At 34.8% G+C, this 18140-nt stretch overlaps 1 protein-coding gene and 1 long non-coding RNA gene across 3 annotated transcripts in view; one reads left to right on the top strand and one right to left on the bottom strand.

Annotated features, from left to right (window-relative positions):
- Positions 1–7987: 7987 nt before the first annotated feature.
- Gat (GABA transporter) overlaps positions 7988–18140 on the top strand; it is a 300362-nt gene continuing 290209 nt past the window's right edge. The window contains exon 1 of one of the 2 annotated variants that reach the window (XM_070112754.1): positions 7988–8342. The gene's annotated coding sequence lies outside the window, so the exon portion shown is untranslated. The remainder of the gene's footprint in view (positions 8343–18140) is intronic. The other variant, XM_070112753.1, reaches the window with a different exon arrangement.
- LOC118681372 (uncharacterized) lies at positions 11260–11584 on the bottom strand. The gene is made up of 2 exons (XR_004977070.2): positions 11447–11584; positions 11260–11380 (listed from the first exon to the last, which is right to left on the bottom strand). It is a non-coding gene; the product is annotated as an uncharacterized lncRNA (long non-coding RNA).

Here is an 18140-nt window from a genome sequence, read left to right as displayed (position 1 = left end):
TTAGTTATCACGATTTCAAAACTTTAACTGAGCACTCACATTTCATCGATCGTTTAATAAAATGCTCGCGTATTTAAAGAGGGTACAATTAATTTTTTTTTTAATTGATACAGTACAATTCGAGTTTCCTTTTTTTACTAAATACATGCATGGCAGTTATCCATTACCCGAAAAATAAAAATGTTTTATTAACCAATAAAGTTATAAATATTGAATTAACATTCGAAGCCAAAAACTATACTGGTATTTCTTTTTAAACCAAAAAAAACCAAACGATTCCACCAAGCAGTAATTCAGGTAACCCACAACATTTCGCACCCCGGTACACGTGCAACATCAAAGATGATGAACGAACGTTTCACCTGGCCGAGATTCATCGCGACAGTCGGAATTTTGCAAAACAGTGATTGTAGACACGTAATCAACGTAATAAGGTCAACAGACATAATGTCACTCTTCTGCTTTTTGCCCATTTACACATTGACATCATGGGACCGCGCTCCGCCTGTCCGAGGGTAATCGCTACTGTTTAACAGTAATCGACCGTTTCACCCAGTGGCCGGATACTTTCCCAATTCCAAACAGCACCGCTCCAACAGTAGCTAAGGCATTAATCAGCGGCTGGATATCACATTTTAGAATCCCCACCGATATAACGTCAGGCTTGGGGTGCCGATTTGAATGTTCACTTTTTCAACATTTACTCCAATGTATCGGCGTCAAACACCTATGAACTACGTCTTACAATCCACAAACCAACGGCACCGAACCTTCAAGTCAGCCATACTTTGTCACGACATGGAACATTGGACACATTTCTTACCGATAATACTTTTGGGAGTACGCTGCTCCTTCAAACCTGATATTGGAGCATCGCCAGCCGAGTTAGTTTTCGGGACGACGCTACACTTGCTATCCGAATTTTTCATCGACTGTCCTGCACCAGTTAGGGAGTTAAAGTTTTAGCTTAGTTGCGGCAAATAATGCCCGACCTACGTCAAGTAAACACGTCTTGGCATACTATTCAAAAGTGATTCGTGCACTCAGATTTAAAAACGTGCGACTAGATTTTTATCCGCGACTTGTCTGTACGACCATCGTTATCTCCTCCTTATAAAGGGTCTTATAAGGTTATTCATCTCTATCCCAAATACTTAACCATCGATATTACCGACAAAGCAGTCAACATTTCCATCGACCGTTTGAAACCTGCTTACATCGCCGCAGATCCCAACTAGGAGGGAATACTGTGGCAGCACCGCCACTTATTTCGGAGTTAGTTATAATTTTATTAAGCATGGTAACTCCATCCACTTCTTTGATATTCTCTTTCTTCTTGGCAACTGGTAGAGTAGGGACGTGACCACACAAATGCTCTAAACACGCTAATATAAGATTTAAGATTATGTATCATAGCAAAATTAGCTGTGCATATAATTGAATATAATTGGATATTCTATAGTTCAATTCCGAAAATATGTGAAATTATATTTGACTATAATTTCCATTAGAAGATGCGCAGAAATCATTCTAGAGAAGAACTATCATGGGGAACGAATAGTAATTCTCAGGGATAGTCAAGCGGCACTTAAGACAATCTCGTCCCTTGAAATCAAATCAACAATGGCAGTGGAATGCATAAAAATGCCTAACAGGGTTTCCACTGTGCACAATATCCTACTAGCTTGGATCCCTGGGCGTAAAGGAAATATTGGAAATGAGCTACCCGATCTCCTGGCAAAAGAAGCTGTGGCAACCAGTCCCATAGGACCGGAACCAATCTTCGCTGTGAGTTCCCACACTTTACGAAAGGAGCTACAAAAAGAGAAAAGGGCCAGTAGGACACACCACTGGCAACAGGTACCTGGGCTTCGACAGGCAAGGTGAGACCATGATACAAAACGGTTCAAGAAATTAATTGCTCTTCCCAGAGATAAATTAAGGCAGCTTGTGGGATTTTATACAGGTCACTGCAGGCTGCAGTGTCATCTGCACACAAAGAGAAGAGACACCAGAGCAATCGGGCAATTAAATCCAGCGAGAGAACACATTGCAACCGTTAACCCAGGAGCTTTACTAAGCCTCTTTGATACAACTGGGTTAAGCGATATGTTATAATACACTACGGGTTGCAGTGCATTTCCCAAATTTCAATCTAATCTAAAATATACTGATTTTCGTTATTCTAATATTCCCTAGGCCAAATTTTTATTTAAAATTGCTTGAAAATATGTTTTCGAGTATACCTGGCCAATGACAAAGGTTAATGCAATAAGCTCAGACCTTTCTTTGCCTTCAATAAAACCTACATTGCAATTTTCGAATTTCCAGCTGACTTTAAGCCGTTTAGATTGGTCAAAATGTGTGATATTTAATTGATAATTAGATGTAAATATTTTCTAAAAAATTATAAAATCATATTATTGGTTTAGCGCTGAATATGAATGCAGTTGATCTTGACTTTTGTCTTGATCTCATATCCCTAATAACATGAATTCCGATTCTTTGTTTGATGTTTTCGACATCAACTCAATATATTCAATTTAGCAATAAAACTAAATGCGTTTATGATGTCTATATATATAACAAGTAAGGAAGAGCTACGTTCGGATGTAACCGAACATTTTATACTCTCGCAAAGTCAAATGGTATACTCGTTTGAGATTTCTTAGCGGATTGACTGATATTTTCGGTAGAAGGTCAACTATAGGCACTGGGGTCCACATATTTAGTACTTAGGGGTTTGAACAGTTTTGGTTCGATTTAGACAATTTTTGGCCACAAGGGTGCATACTTTAATTGCACTATTCACGCAAAGTTTTACCCCGATATAATCATTGTTACCTGATTTGCATAGTGGAAAGTGAAAGAATCAGATGGAATTGAAAATGGTGTTACATGGGAAGTAAGCGTGGTTGTAGTCCGATTTCGCCCATTTTCGCACTATGACATAGAAACATGAAAAGAACGTTTATACCGAATTTGGTTGAAATCGGTTGAGCAGATCTCAAGATATGGGTTTTCACCTAAAAGTGGGCTGTGCCACGCCCACTGACTAATTTTGAACGCGGTTCCTATAAAGCCAATTTATACCATCTCAGAGATAAAATTTAATGTCTCTGGCGTGTTTAGTGCTTGATTTATCGCGCTTTTAGTAGTTTTTAACAATACCGTTATATGGGGAGTGGGCGAAGTTGCCACCCGATTTCAACTATTTTCACACCGTCAATAGAAGTGCTAAAAACATTTGCTTCTAGTGAATTTTGTTATTATAGCATTAGCGATTTAGGAGATATGCACATTAAACCTATTAGAGGCGGAAACACGCCCACTTTTTAAAAAAAGTTTTAACTGCAGATGCCCCTCCCTAATGTGATCCTGTGCACCAAATAACAGTCTTGTATCTTATTGCGGAGCTCAGTTATGGCAAGTTATTTGTTTTTGATTAATGGCGTTTTGTGGGCGTGGCAGTGGTCCGATTACGCCCATCTGCAATACCAACCGTCTCACGGTACCAAGAAACATGTCTAGGTGAACAAAACTATTATACTCTGTAGCAACAGGTTGCGAGAGTATAAAAATGAAACTGGTTTTCCGTTGTCACGCCATAACTTGAGAACGGCTAAACCGCTTTGGCTGTTTTTTTTTTTTTTTGTGTAGTTTTCTAATACTCTGTAGAAGGTTCTTACCAAAAAAATATTAAGAAAATGTCTCAGAAAGATTGAAAAAATATATTTAATTTTGCATATTTTAAAAAACGCGCGTAACGAATGTCATCATCATTCACAGCCATAGACTATATTGAAAGAGCATCGTTTGTTCAGAAATGTGGTTACTTAATTAAATTCTAACGCACTAATTTTTGAAAATTACTCGCCACAATTAAATGTACCGTAAGTAAGTATTTAATAAAAATAAAATATGTATAATATGAGTTAGATTTCAGAATAGAAGTTAGATTTCATATACTAACTGCAACCAAATACGAAATGCCCTAAACTTCCAGCCAATTTTAACACGGAAAAAATTAATTAATTGCCCGTATTTTCCCAGTCGCACAAAATTATTATTTAAATCATAACTGGCTCGGTAACTGAGCTATATAGACAGAAAAATATGCTGAAATTAGTTTTGATAATAACATTTTACTAAATTAAACTGCTTACTCAATATAATTTAATTATACCTTAGCCACAGCAAGGCGTGGCCGGGGTCTTCTAGCAACGCAATAAAATACCAAATTTGATTGTAATCCATTTACGATTTCCAGAATAATGAGTGTTGAATTCTTTCGCAAAAGTTTTTAATATAATGTTTTGCCAAAAAAAAAAAAAGAAATCTTAAATAAGAGGAATCTTAATAGGAGGGTAAGATTAGAAAAAAAAAATGGTGAGATACAAAAAACTAACTTCGTGGTTACAAAGAGATGTATTTTCCAACTAACAAGGTCAGAAGCACTACATGTGACGTCGTTCCTTCTGCACTTCGATATACAGTATGTCAATTAGCTCTTTGCAAAACGAAATACATCACTAAACTTCAGTTTTGGGATTAGTTTTCAGTAACTATTTTCAGAGTAGTTTTTTTTTCAAAATACTGTAAGTGTATGTATTTATTCAATGCAAAAAAATTCTACAGTCGTAACATTAATAACCTATTAATTAGTTATTAAATGAATTACTGTGTGCAGGTTATAAAGGGTGATCCATTTCGAGGTTCCCTTCTTTTTTAAAGAAAAAAGCACAGAAAATTCAAATTTAATAGAGAATGTTTGTTGTCATTCGAAAGAACATTCTTTTGTTCTTCCGTTGAGTCCAATTTTTGATGACTCGTTCGAGCATTTTGACTGGTAAATGGCGAGTGATAACGATAGAAAAAAGTCTTACGGTGTGATATCACATTATCTTGGTGGACAATTGACTGGTCCAAAACCTGTAATAATCTGCTCACTGAAGTGCTCTCTCAATAAACCATTGATTGATGCGATGTATGGGAAGTGGCGCCATCTTGTTGAAACCAAATGTTGCCGAGATCACGAGCTTCAATTTCAGGCATCAAATAGTCGGATATCGTTGCGCGATAACGGTTGCCATTGACGATTACGTTCTCACCGTCATCAGTTTTGAAGAAATATGTACCGATGATTTCACCGGCCCACAAACCACAACATTTTTTCGATATGAAATGGCAGCTCTTGAATCTCTTGATCTTTGTCCCAAAAGCGGCAATTTTGCTTATTCACATACCCATGAGCCAGAAATGGGCCTCATCGCTGAACAAAATTTAGCTCGAAAACGTCGGATGTCCACGTCCGCACTTTTCAAGAGCCCATCGAGCGAAGCGATGTTGCTTGGGAAGATCGAGGGGCTTCAGTTCTTGCACAAGCTGTATTTTGTACAGCAGCTATATTTTCTTCACTGTGTGCTGGACGTGGTCTATTCGGCCGAATATTATCTAATAACGAATGGTGGATCTCAAGATTGGTGGTGGTGTTGCGAATAGTACACTTAGTAGGCCGATTATGTTGATCATAAGTTGAGTGAAGCGCGGGAAACCTATTCTTTACAAAACATGAATTTTCATTACACGACTCACGCGTGATCTGTCCAAAAAAGCTATTAAAAAAGTACCTCTACTTGGATCACTCTTTGCTATCTATACTATGTACTTATCTAGAGAGATTAGGTAGGCTGTATCACTCCTTTTTGAATAGCTTTGATGAAATCGGTTTTGTATATTGCGCTCCGGTTAGGCACCCTTTTTTCTTTAATCACATGGGCTGAAATTCCATAACCCAAAATTTAGACACGCTTCTGTTTAATTTCGTTCTCATGCTTTAGAGATAATAGTCCGCAGTACAGGTAAACTGATGTATTAAACTTTCGAAAAAAATGGAATATTTTTTCGTCTCGTATAGTGGATTGGTATCTAAACTCGTTGATGCATAATAATAAATTTTTATCAATCAGCAAACTACGTAGGCCAGAAAGGCCGTTTTTAGTATGTGCTTGCTTACTTTAACAAAAAGGAAGAAGCGATATATTTTTATCTCTTGCTAAATACTGCACAGTATATGATATAATAGCAACATGATAACGATGACGAAATTAACTGATATCTTGATGTAACTTTTGGCATTTTGAGCAGGTTGGTGTTACATATGACTATAATTGTATTAATGAAACGCCCTAAAATAACATTAATAGTAAAAACGTTAATATATTCTAATTTACATCAATATAAATCGTTCACAAATTAAGATACACGGGGAATTGAAGTGAGACCGAAGATGTACGAAATGGAAAAGGGGGAATGTGCAATATAATAGGTATACATACCACATATCATAAAATTCTAAAACTACATTAACCAAGTACTTGTATTATATTTCACCTCTATGTTAGGGATGAAAGAGAATCAGGTTAAACAATTGCGTAACGGGTACGGTAACACCCACTTTCAAGTAAAATTTCATATTTCACAAACCGCTTGATGAATTTGGACAAAATTTTACTTACAAAATTCATTATATTACACAAGTAGCCCGTATTCACCCGGGTATTAAACAAAAATTTCAAATTAAAAATTTTAACACACACACTCTCTTCTTTTATTTGAGGTTACTAAAAAAGTAGAAAATTATGAAGAAAATTTGGATATTAAGTACTATTTGTTTACCTTTTTTGTTCTATAATTCATAATATTCGCAGCGCACTTCATATACGGAATTTTTTAGGTAATTTTTACACTTTGGGTTACATAAATAAAATATAATACAGCCTGTGTTCACCGGAGATAGTGTAGCTTCCCAACGATGAAAGAATTTTTCAAATGGATCAAGTACAATAATTTTGGAGCCTATTCAGTTCAAACAAACAAACATTCAAATCTTTCTTTATAATATTAGTATAGATTACAGTTTAGCTATAACGACATTTTAAATGACAACAGCTTATTGCATTTAAATAAATAGCTTATCCATAAGCAAAGTTACAGAGTTAAAACTCAACTCAAGTACTGGTCTGAACTGGTCAAAAGCATTAAATACATCTTTATTTACCGAATATAAGGCCTGTTTCATTCGGGTGATATTTAATGGACAGATTGTGATTTGGAGCTAAAGATGAATGCAATTTGCGCAGATTGCTCTTTTGACCTATATACCGAGTATAGTGATTTTCACCCATTAAAATAGAGCAAGATTTTTAAGCTTGATGTAATATGATTCGGTGCCCTACATCTAGCTAGAGATCGTAAGCATTATTTCCAAGTTTGTAAGGTTCCTAAAAGTACTCCCATTATTTGACAGAAAAAATAGCTGCAATAAAAATAATTTTATGGAAAGTCTTCGAAATCATCCTTCAATACTGAAAATCAAGTTCTGGTGCAGACAAGAAGGATATACAAGTACATTCGAAAGATTCAAGCCGAGTGAAATACTCTGGAATTACACATATGCATAAAAAAATGTATCTATATCTACAAAATATCAGTTACATTCTCTGAATATTGATAACACATATGTAACATTGGAATCTGAGTTGTATAATTTGCAAACTATTGTATTGCATTAGGAATGTTAGAATCAGTTGAACAATGCACATACATATATAGAAAAAAAAATAATGTTAATAATACTCGTATATTGATGAAATCATATGCTCATAAAAAAAAGAAGATTGAATTGTGCTAAGTGGTTTCCCTGTTGTTAAAAAAGCTTTTAAGCGTTGATAGAATTTAGAATTAAGTCCCTCTTAATGTTGACGAGCAATAACATTGTATGCTTACACATGTTACATTAGAAAGGGGATCACAGTTGAAGGAAAGACTTAGCAACGAGGGGGAAATTATATCCAATCATAAAGAGGTCATAAATTTAAGTAAGAGCTCAAAATGAAAGCGATGCATAGGAAATGCGAATAAAGCTGATAAATAACTTTGTGTATATCGTTGAACTGATGTTGTTTGAAATTAAGGGACCAGTTGCCGATTCACATCAGAGTGTATAAACTGATGCATTATAAAAGCGCCACACAAACAGTTTTGGGTTTTTCTGTGAGCAACAGTTTCAGTAATAGCATAAAAGAATATACTCAGGACGTATTATATTTCAGTCGTACTGAAAACGATGAAATAAAAAATTTAAAGGCCAATATTGTAATAAATAGATAAATATATTTTCAAAATCGGTATAAAATGAGACAACATATAAAATAGTTGTTACAAATTGTTAGAACTTACAAAATTATAGTGGATACAGTTTTCAAATAATTTTACGCATATATGTGAAGCACGTAATAAATGGCTCAATTTTTTAAGTAATCTAATTACTACCACAAATTGTAAGTATAAATAAATTAAGACACATCTTTAAGTTGTTATGTGCAATATTTTTAGATGCCTGCGAAACCTTTAAAAATTTTATTAGGAGGGACAAGTAACTTGATATTCGCAAAATTCTTGTGAACTAAAGAAGTGTGAAATATGTCAAGATGTCTGGCAATTTTTTATAAACTATAATAAGAAATTAATGTATTTGAATTTGATCCATTTTTAGTACCGATTGAATTAACCCAAACGACATAAACTATTTACAGTGGCGAGCAATACTGGTCAGATGGTTGTCAAAATTCAACGTCAATATATATTCAATTTGCTTGAAATTTTTAATTCTGAATGTTAATTTTTTTCTTTAAACGTAAAGTAAACAAAAAAAACTTGTAAAGGCAACATAAACCAATAATTTCGTAGGAAAACTTAATGAAACTAATGCGTCCACTTATGCACGCCAACCATAGTACATTTTAATATTTGATTTACTATTATTTCTTCGAAGTAGACAAAAAGTTTTTAGTTTAGTTTGGCATTTTTAAGTATCACTTAAGAGTGCAGTTCGTACATTGTCAATTTCACTGAGGTATTTTTTAAAAGAATTAAATTTTGAAAAAAATGAAGAAAATTTCAAAATAATTCGAAAACCGTATCGTTTTCCTATCTCAAACTAAAAAAAGGTGGTCACTAAGGATAATGAAAGACAATGATGCTCGTCATATTGGACGGTTGATTTATAAAAACTCATAGCACATGGCATATATTAATGTTCACAGCAACTCTACAATCTCCGAACAAAGCATTCAAATCGAACCACTACAGCACATACAAACTGACCGATCAAAAAGAAGTCCTTATATACAAAACATTTTCATTTAAAAAAATTACAGATTAATAATTTTGTTTATGTTTTGTTTTCAACCTCTGCATCAGAGTGTTTTGTTAGTAACTTGGGAAATAGGGAATAACTCGCTAAAAATTAAACTGTTTTGTTTTGAAATTTTTTGTATTTATTCTTTTATCTATATGTATGTATATACTAGCAAACCTGGCGAACTCCGTTTCGCCACCAGATGATTTATGTAATATTTCGTTTGGTGATTAAAAATGAAGAACATTTTTTTTTTGTTTTATATTTGGAAAGGAAAAATTTTATTTCATTTAACAACAGTAATGAATTCATTTCGATTACAAAAATGAAGTGTTATTTAGTTGAACTTCTCTAAGTAAATGAAAGTGGATCCAAAGTAAATACTGAATCGAAGCGTTATACGTGTCCGCAAATTATCCGTTTCATTGAAGTGCTCTTTGGAAAACCACATTTTTTGTTTTTTGGTCTGACGTTAACACAAACAAAGCGGATGGTTTCCTAACTCGTGAACACGCAACGTATAACTGCCCATGTGAAAAACAAAGATTTTCTAAATTTATCCCGCAAACATTAAGCGATTGGCCATGCGACTTGTTAATTGTCATTGCGAACGCAAGGCGAACTGGAAATTGCAATCGTTTGAAGTCAAACGGAAGATCAGTTGGAATCATTGGTATCCGAGGAATATATACATTTTCACCTGCGTACTTTCCGTTAATAATGGTTGCCTCAATCAAATTCGGCATAAGTCTTTTTACCGAAAATCTAGTACCGTTGCAAAGTCGCGGTGGATTCAAATTACACAATATCATAATAACTGTACCAACTTTGAGTTGCAAGTTATGTGGTGGAAATCCTGGTAACTCCAGAGAGTTCAAAAACTCCGTTGGATAATTTACTACATCATCGGGATTTGTTATGGAATCAACGGAATTGTATGTCACCAAATCGCCAGCAATTTTTAATTGAATGGTGAAACTCAGTGCCTGTACATCATTATTCTTTGCGGCAAGAATTGCACGTTGACTTAACCAAGCATAATTCTGATAATTCGCACTAATGGTTGGGAAAACATTTTCAAAAATAGCTAATTGAGAGTCTACAAATCGGCAAAAGTCGTTGGTAAGAGTAATTAATCCAGATGTCGCATCAACTGGGACTTTTCCATTTCCAACAGCTAACAATTGTTTGGAAAATTGTGCAGCAATTTGATCATTTTGAAGTTGAACTTTCATATTAGTGATCCATAAAGGTGATGCCTTCAGGCAAGCATTCAATTTATCTGCAGCCGTTCCACGGGGAATTACTGGCAACGTCTGCCTGAAATTGCCTGCCAACAATAATTGCAGCAACATCATTAACAGTGGGTGTATTGAATCTTCGCACATGTTTACCTGTTGGGGTACAATCCGCTCTTATGACAAATTTGTGCGTATCCGATGGCATTCGTTCCAATGCTGTTTTGAACATATTAACCACAGCATTATTAGCGTGAAAAAATGCTTGCAACTGTTCAATAATTCGTCTCTTTAACTGTTGTGTTCTCTGTATATTGCACCGCTCATTCAGCTGATCCACCATCGACGAAATGAAATATATTTGCAGAAATTCATGCGGTTCATCTGGTGTTGGCACCATTGAACCAAGCAAATGATATATTTGTCCTTGTATCTGTAATTGCAAACAATCATTTGTTGAAGAATACGGTGTAACTTATGATCGTGTGATGGTGTTTTTTTTGTCATGCGAAAGCAGTTATTGTATTCAAGGATGTGTTGAAGAAAATGGCTGGAATCGGGATCACTTCCATCGAACAATGGTTTCAGTGGCTGTGGTGGTGTAAGTAATGGATCCAGTTTGACTTTTCCACTTGCGCAGCACAATCCAGCCGTTTCTCTTTTGAACTTTAACGCATTGCAATATCGGCATATAGTCGTCATTGGTCCAATATCTAAGTTTGCATCATCACTTTAGTTCGCAGTGGGATCAGATTGGAATGCCAAGCGATTGTATGATGCCAATGATCTTCGTGTGCTCACGCGTTGTCTCAATCGGGCATTTTCACTTATTATATAATATTTTGTCTTTCTTTGCTTAAGTTCTGTGAATACACTTGTTGCTGGCTTGCATGCTTGTGCGGCGGCCGATGTTGGCACGTCGTCCTCTAGGCATTTTGGACTATGGACAGAGTGGTGAATTTAACCTCAAATGCACGCTCCACATAATTTATACAGTTCAACTTACCACCTTAAAGACAAATGCCTGTTGTTGAAATTGAATAAAAATTTGCACAATACACGTGATTGATTTGATGGGTTCCAATTGAAATGTTAGGGAACGAATAACTTATTTTTCACAATTTCACAGTGAACACAATACCGATTTGTCACATGAAATTAACTGAGCAGAGAACAATGAGTAGCTGTTAAACAATGTATCACGCACCGGCGCCATCTACTTAAAATATTGGTTTGTAGTACATGCTATGTATCAGAGATGGCGCTGTATGTGAAAAAAGATTTTCCCGCTTTTCTGTTGAAATATTTTCTGAATTTTCTTTGCTATAAACCTCACGGAGCCCGAGACCTTTCCAACGAATACAAAACCGTGGAAATCGGTTCGTGCGTTCTGGAGTTATAGCGTCAGGAAGGAAAACCCGACTTATTTATATATAATAGATAAATGAACTGCTGATTGTTATGTTAGTCTCGTTAAAACTCGAGAACGGCTGAAACGATTTGCCTAATTTTAGTCTTGAAATATTCGCGAAAGTGCAGAGAAGGTTTAAGCGGTTATAAAATGCGGAAAAATTGCGAGGAAATTAGTAAAAACGACAATTTTGTTTTTCCATACAAACTGATTTTCGTCCCTTCGATTCGGAAATCGACAACGTGTATTGGTGTAATAGTCGGATTATCACGCATTTAGATTTAAAACATATAAAATAATGATACTTGGTTGTTGCGTTGAATGCATTCAGAAATACCATACACTTTGAAAGAGTAAAGTTCGCTATACATGACTAAACCCGTATATGAACTGTCAAAGTCATTGTCAAAGGTTAGACATACATATGTACACTGAATACACGTGTGCAAAGTGCCTTGTAGGTTACCTCAAAATCGAAAAAAACAAATTTTTCATACATACAATTTCTGTCACCATTGTAGTTACCATTATTATCTGATACTTTTTACAATACTGGTATTTCAGTAGACCTCTTGGACTAACCGCACTGATGACCAGCGAGAGACTGATAATCCGGTTTGCCACCTGAGAAAATTCTTTGGTACCAAATATGTTGCAAAACTCCCAAATACTTTTATTATAAGAATAAGGGATACTTATATGTATATCCCCCGCTTAGTTGACCTCGGGTTAATTGATTATCCCGTTATCTAGAACTACTTAACGGTCAGAACAAGTTTTTGTGTGAATTAGGGAATATGAAATCGCGTGTTCATTCATGTAGATTGAACAATATAATCTATATCCTAATATAAAAATTCAGCGTGTGTATGTTCCGAATGAACTCAAAAACGAATCAACTGATATTCATGAAAGTTGGCATATGTATGTCATTTGGTCCAACTTAAATGATAGGACAGTTATTATTTAAACTAAAGGTTTCAATAATTATTAATTAATAATAAACTGATCATCAACGTAGATTGCTGTTATTAATCGTAGGTTCCATAAGTCTGGAACAGATGGCGCCTTAAGCGAAGAAATCCCTCACATGCACGCCCTCACATTTTCACTTTAATGTGATATATTTTCTTAGACTAAACAATACACATGTCTTATTTTGCCTATACCACTTAACGTCGCTTTTTTCAAATAATTCTTCATATTGTCTTCGTTGCGTATATTACTTCGAATATATTTTTTTTTACTTCTAATTTACAGTTATATAAATACAGCCGAGTATATATTCTACAAAATCAGATAACTGCAAAATTTATTCACATTAATGACTATTTTTAGTAAAATGCCACCCATAAAATCTAATCTTAATGACCGTAGGAAGAAAACTCGATGTGTACGTGTTGAAAAAGCTCATGAATCAGTCGAACAGAGAGCAGAAAGAAATGCAGCTCAAAGAATTTGATCAGCTGAAATTCGTACACGAAAATCACGAGAACAGCGCGATAATCGTTGCCAAGAAAATGCATTGAGAACCAAAACCGAGAAAATCGTCGGACCAACCGCGCAGTAACACGTGGATCATTTGTTCGTCTTACATTTAATTACGAACCAAACATCAATTACTCGGCTGATTCCAAAGTTACAATTGGTGCGATGGACAAAATATGCAATTACTGTCAGGCGTTAAAATTTCGCAGTGAAAGACCCGACATGTGCATGCGCATCAGGAAAGTGGTATTGTCACCTAAACCTTTAAAATCCTTTCTTTCTGGCATTTCAAATGAATCAAAATTATTTTTGTGTGAGACACGACACGAAAATTTAATTCTTGCTTCCAAATGACGTCATTTGGAGCATCTAAAGTTTGTGATTTGTCATCTGATCGCCGTGATTTTGAGACAACATTCAAAATTCAAGGCCAGGTATACTATAAAATTATTTTTAAATTCTTTGGACACATCAGGAATGCCACCACACAATCTTCGATTGAAAATTGGATCACCGATTATTCTACTGCGTAATTTAAACCCTCCAAAACTATGCAACGGGACACGTTGGTGATCTAAAAAATCCCTGGAAACGTTCTTGAAGCAACTATTTTGACAGGAAAATTTAAAGGAGAAACCGTTTTGTTACTACTTCTTCCGATGATACCATCCGATTCTCCCTTACCATTTAAAATACTACAGCTTTCCATTCGTTTAGCTTTCGCGATTACTATAAATAAATCTCAAGGCCAAACAATATTTATTTGCGGCTTAGACTTGGAAAATCCATATTTCTCTCATGGGCCTGTTCAAAGGTAGGAAGACCATCAAGTTTATTTGTATTAACAAGGGCCGTTTGACCAAAAATATTGTACATCGATTGGCGCTTCATTAAACAGCAACTGTGATTTATTACAATTAAAAATATTTAGAGTATATATAAGTTAACAGTGGTTAACTAAATCAGTTTCTTGAACTGCCCAAATTGCAACCTATGCAGTCTGGATTTCTGTATGACCGTGTGATCATCAGGTATAACTCAATACCTCGTACAGGTATTGGACTCCACAGAAATATAAGCTGCGTTAACGGCAGCAGCGGTAGTTCTAATAGTATAAATAAAGGCATTATGTTCTTAATAAAACAGGTTTAGAACGGAACTCAAATGGTGTTTATTTAAAATAACATAATTCAATGTGTAGTCGACAATACCGTCGCTACCGCATAAACGGAATAATAACCAAGAATAACTTATATATCAAATAAAAATATTTAAAGTATTTATTAAATAAATGTTATAAAAATTTTATGTTAATTTTTGTTAAATTTTGCCTTTCAAATCCTTCCTAAATCACTCAGCCACAGCAATGCGTGGCCGGGTCTGCTAGTATATATGTATATAAAATTACAGACTTCTTCAATTAACATTTTAAAAATGTAAACAAGGATATCTTAATTTTTGAAAGCAAGTGCTGCATATACATATACAATAATATGAACTAGTTTGTTCCTTTTATTTTTAAATTTTTTTATTTTTTATAAAAATGATGTCTAAATGTACGAGTATAAGTTCATTGTCTTGTTTTTGTTCATCATATTTTTTACGTTAAAAGTTAAAAATATTGTTTAAATATCATAACTAAAAACTAAATAAATACTTAAAGTGCATATATGGTTTTTTTTATTGATTAAGTTGTCTTATTTTGCGGAATACCTGTAATTGAACGAATTGTTCAATTAAACGCGTATCGATTAATTGATTCCTGGTTAATTGAACCAAAAAGTATGCAATGTTTTAAGTGTAATTATCCGTTACATATAAATAAACCGTAGATGTCAATTAAATTGAGCTACATTTAATGCACGCCCTTTCTTTTCTTCAAGCAAATTGAATATTTTTAACCACTCCTCACCAAATTTTCTCTTTGAAGGATCAGGCAAGCTTTCATTACTATCAAAAATTCTCAATTTATTGATTGACATGTTGCAAACTTTTAATATTATATGTATTCATTTATCTGACGGTAACATAATTTTGTTCGCTTACTGCGGTGATTTTAGAGACTTTATTGTTATACCTAACAAAAAGTATAATATTGTAACGGATTTCTCGATAAACCATCTACCTTGTAACTCACTCTTCAGTTCGATCACTAAATTGTTAAAAAAATGTTCCAATTTAATATCTATACATTTATCTTTGTTTTTAATTCAAATAACTTAACGCTTATTACTCGTTGTTCGAGTTTACAACTTATTGCTTACAGTTCTTTACTAAGCAGCACTCTATCTAGAACTGTGTCTGCTCCACAATCTGGCAGCCCTTATAAAAGATTGTTACCATAACCAGAGAATGTTAATAAATGCATTAACATTCTCTGCAAAAACATCGCCACTCGAACATTATGGCAAATTATCGTTGATTCTATTTTACTCTGGCATTCGTGTTCACTACAATATAAACAATTATTTAAAGTAAACCAATGTATTTACTTGGCAATGAAGCCCTTTTTTCATTTGATGTATGAAGTTGAAGAATTGCGCATAAATGTCAAATTTTTCCACTTTCCATCTTTATTTCAAAGTTTAAATTATCGTTAGATCTCTTGTTTTCCCTAGATTGAGCACATGGTGGCCATTAATGACTATTTTTAAGTTAGTTTGAATATCAATCTTGCTATGCCATTTTAAGCGAAAAATCTTAAAATTTACTTTCATTGTAAAAACATCTGATAAAAAATCGAACCAAAACCGTAACGCTGCTGATAATGATAACAGTCGTATGGTATGCCAGATTTGCGTTCTAGAGTGAATTATAGCTTAAGCACAATACGGGCGACGACGAATATTCGTCGTACTCGGTGACGCCGTCGGATGGACGTGTGTTTAAGCTATTACAATGAAGTGAATAAGCATAGAATATAACGAGTTCGGGCCCATCATCATCGGTCACAACATCAGCGAATACGGGAAAATGAAATTGATCTATTCCGCTGACGCAATGCTCCACATCTACAATACAACACCAAATACATATACATTTTTTATCTCATTTCTGGTGTCTTTTAAATCATTCGCTCCTGTTGTTGCTGAAAAATGACGGGTATATTTTTATACTCTCGCAACCTGTTGCTACAGAGTATAATAGTTTTGTTCACCTAACGGTTGTTTGTATCACCTAAAACTAATCGAGTTAGATATAGGGTTATATATATATAAATGATCAGAGACGAGTTGAAATCCGGGTGACTGTCTGTCCGTCCGTCCGTCTGTCCGTCTGTCCGTTTGTCCGTGCAAGCTCTAACTTGAGTAAAAACTGAGATATCTTTATGAAACTTGGTAGACATGTTTCATGGTACCGTGAGACGGTTGGTATTGCAGATGGGCGTAATCGGATCACTGCCACGCCCACAAAACGCCATTAATCAAAAACAAATAACTTGCCATAACTAAGCTCCGCAATAAGATACAAGACTGTTATTTGGCACACAGGATCGCATTAGGGAGGAGCATCTGCGCTTATTTTTTTTTTAAGTGGGCGTGGTCCCGCCTCTAATAGGTTTAATGTGCATATCTCCTAAACCGCTAATGCTATAATAACAAAATTCACTAGAAGCAAATGTTTTTAGCACTTCTATTGACGGTGTGAAAATAGTTGAAATCGGGTGGCAACTCCGTCCACTCCCCATATAACGGTACTGTTAAAAACTACTAAAAGCGCGATAAATCAAGCACTAAACACGCCAGAGACATTAAATCTTATCTCTGAGATGGTATAAATTGGCTTTATAGAAACCGCGTTCAAAATTAGTCAGTGGGCGTGGCACAGCCCACTTTTAGGTGAAAACCCATATCTTGAGATCTGCTCAACCGATTTCAACCAAATTCGGTGCATAACGTTCTTTTCATGTTTCTATGTCATAGTGCGAAAATGAGCGAAATCGGACTACAACCACGCTTACTTCCCATGTAACACCATTTTCAATTCCATGTGATTCTTTCACTTTCCACTATGCAAATCAGGTAACAATGATTATATCGGGGTAAAACTTTGCGTGAATAATGCAATTAGAGTATGCCACCCTGCGGCCAAAAATTGTCTAAATCGAACCAAAACTGTTCAAACCCCTAAGTACTAAATATGTTGACCCCAGTGCCTATAGTTGACCTTCTACCGAAAATATCAGTCAATCCACAAAGAAATCTCAAACGAGTATACCATTTGACTTTGCGAGAGTATAAAATGTTCGGTTACATCCGAACTTAGCCCTTCCTTACTTGTTCTATTTTAATTTCTAAATTCTATAGAAATGTATACCCGGGATGCCACCACATAATTTCCGGTTGAAGATACTCGATTATTCTACGGTACACTTTTAGTAATAATAAAAGATTACCGGAAATATTCTTAAAACTACTTTTTTGAATAATAACATCAAAGTCGAAAAGGTCCTGTGGTTAAGTATGCCAATGATACCATCTAATACTACGATTCTTTTCAGAACGCTACTGTTTCCTATTCGTTTAGGTATTGCCATGTCTATAAATACATAAGTTTCAAGCTCAAACAATGTCCATTTGCTTTTTGGATTTTGAAAATCTATGTACATATATCTATATGTTGTAATCTCTCGTGTAGGAAAACCACCGAAGCTATATTCGCTAGACAGAGATAGATTAACCAAGAATATTGTACGCCGAATAGTACTAATGTAAATCAAACTTAAAATGTCTATAATTCAAAATTATAAATTTGACTGTTAGTAATAAATAAAAATTGGTCTACCCTATTTATCTCATTC

This window comes from Bactrocera oleae, chromosome X, assembly GCF_042242935.1.
Source record: "Bactrocera oleae isolate idBacOlea1 chromosome X, idBacOlea1, whole genome shotgun sequence".
Classification (NCBI taxonomy): domain Eukaryota; kingdom Metazoa; phylum Arthropoda; class Insecta; order Diptera; family Tephritidae; genus Bactrocera; species Bactrocera oleae.
This window is presented reverse-complemented; position numbering and strand designations above follow the sequence as displayed.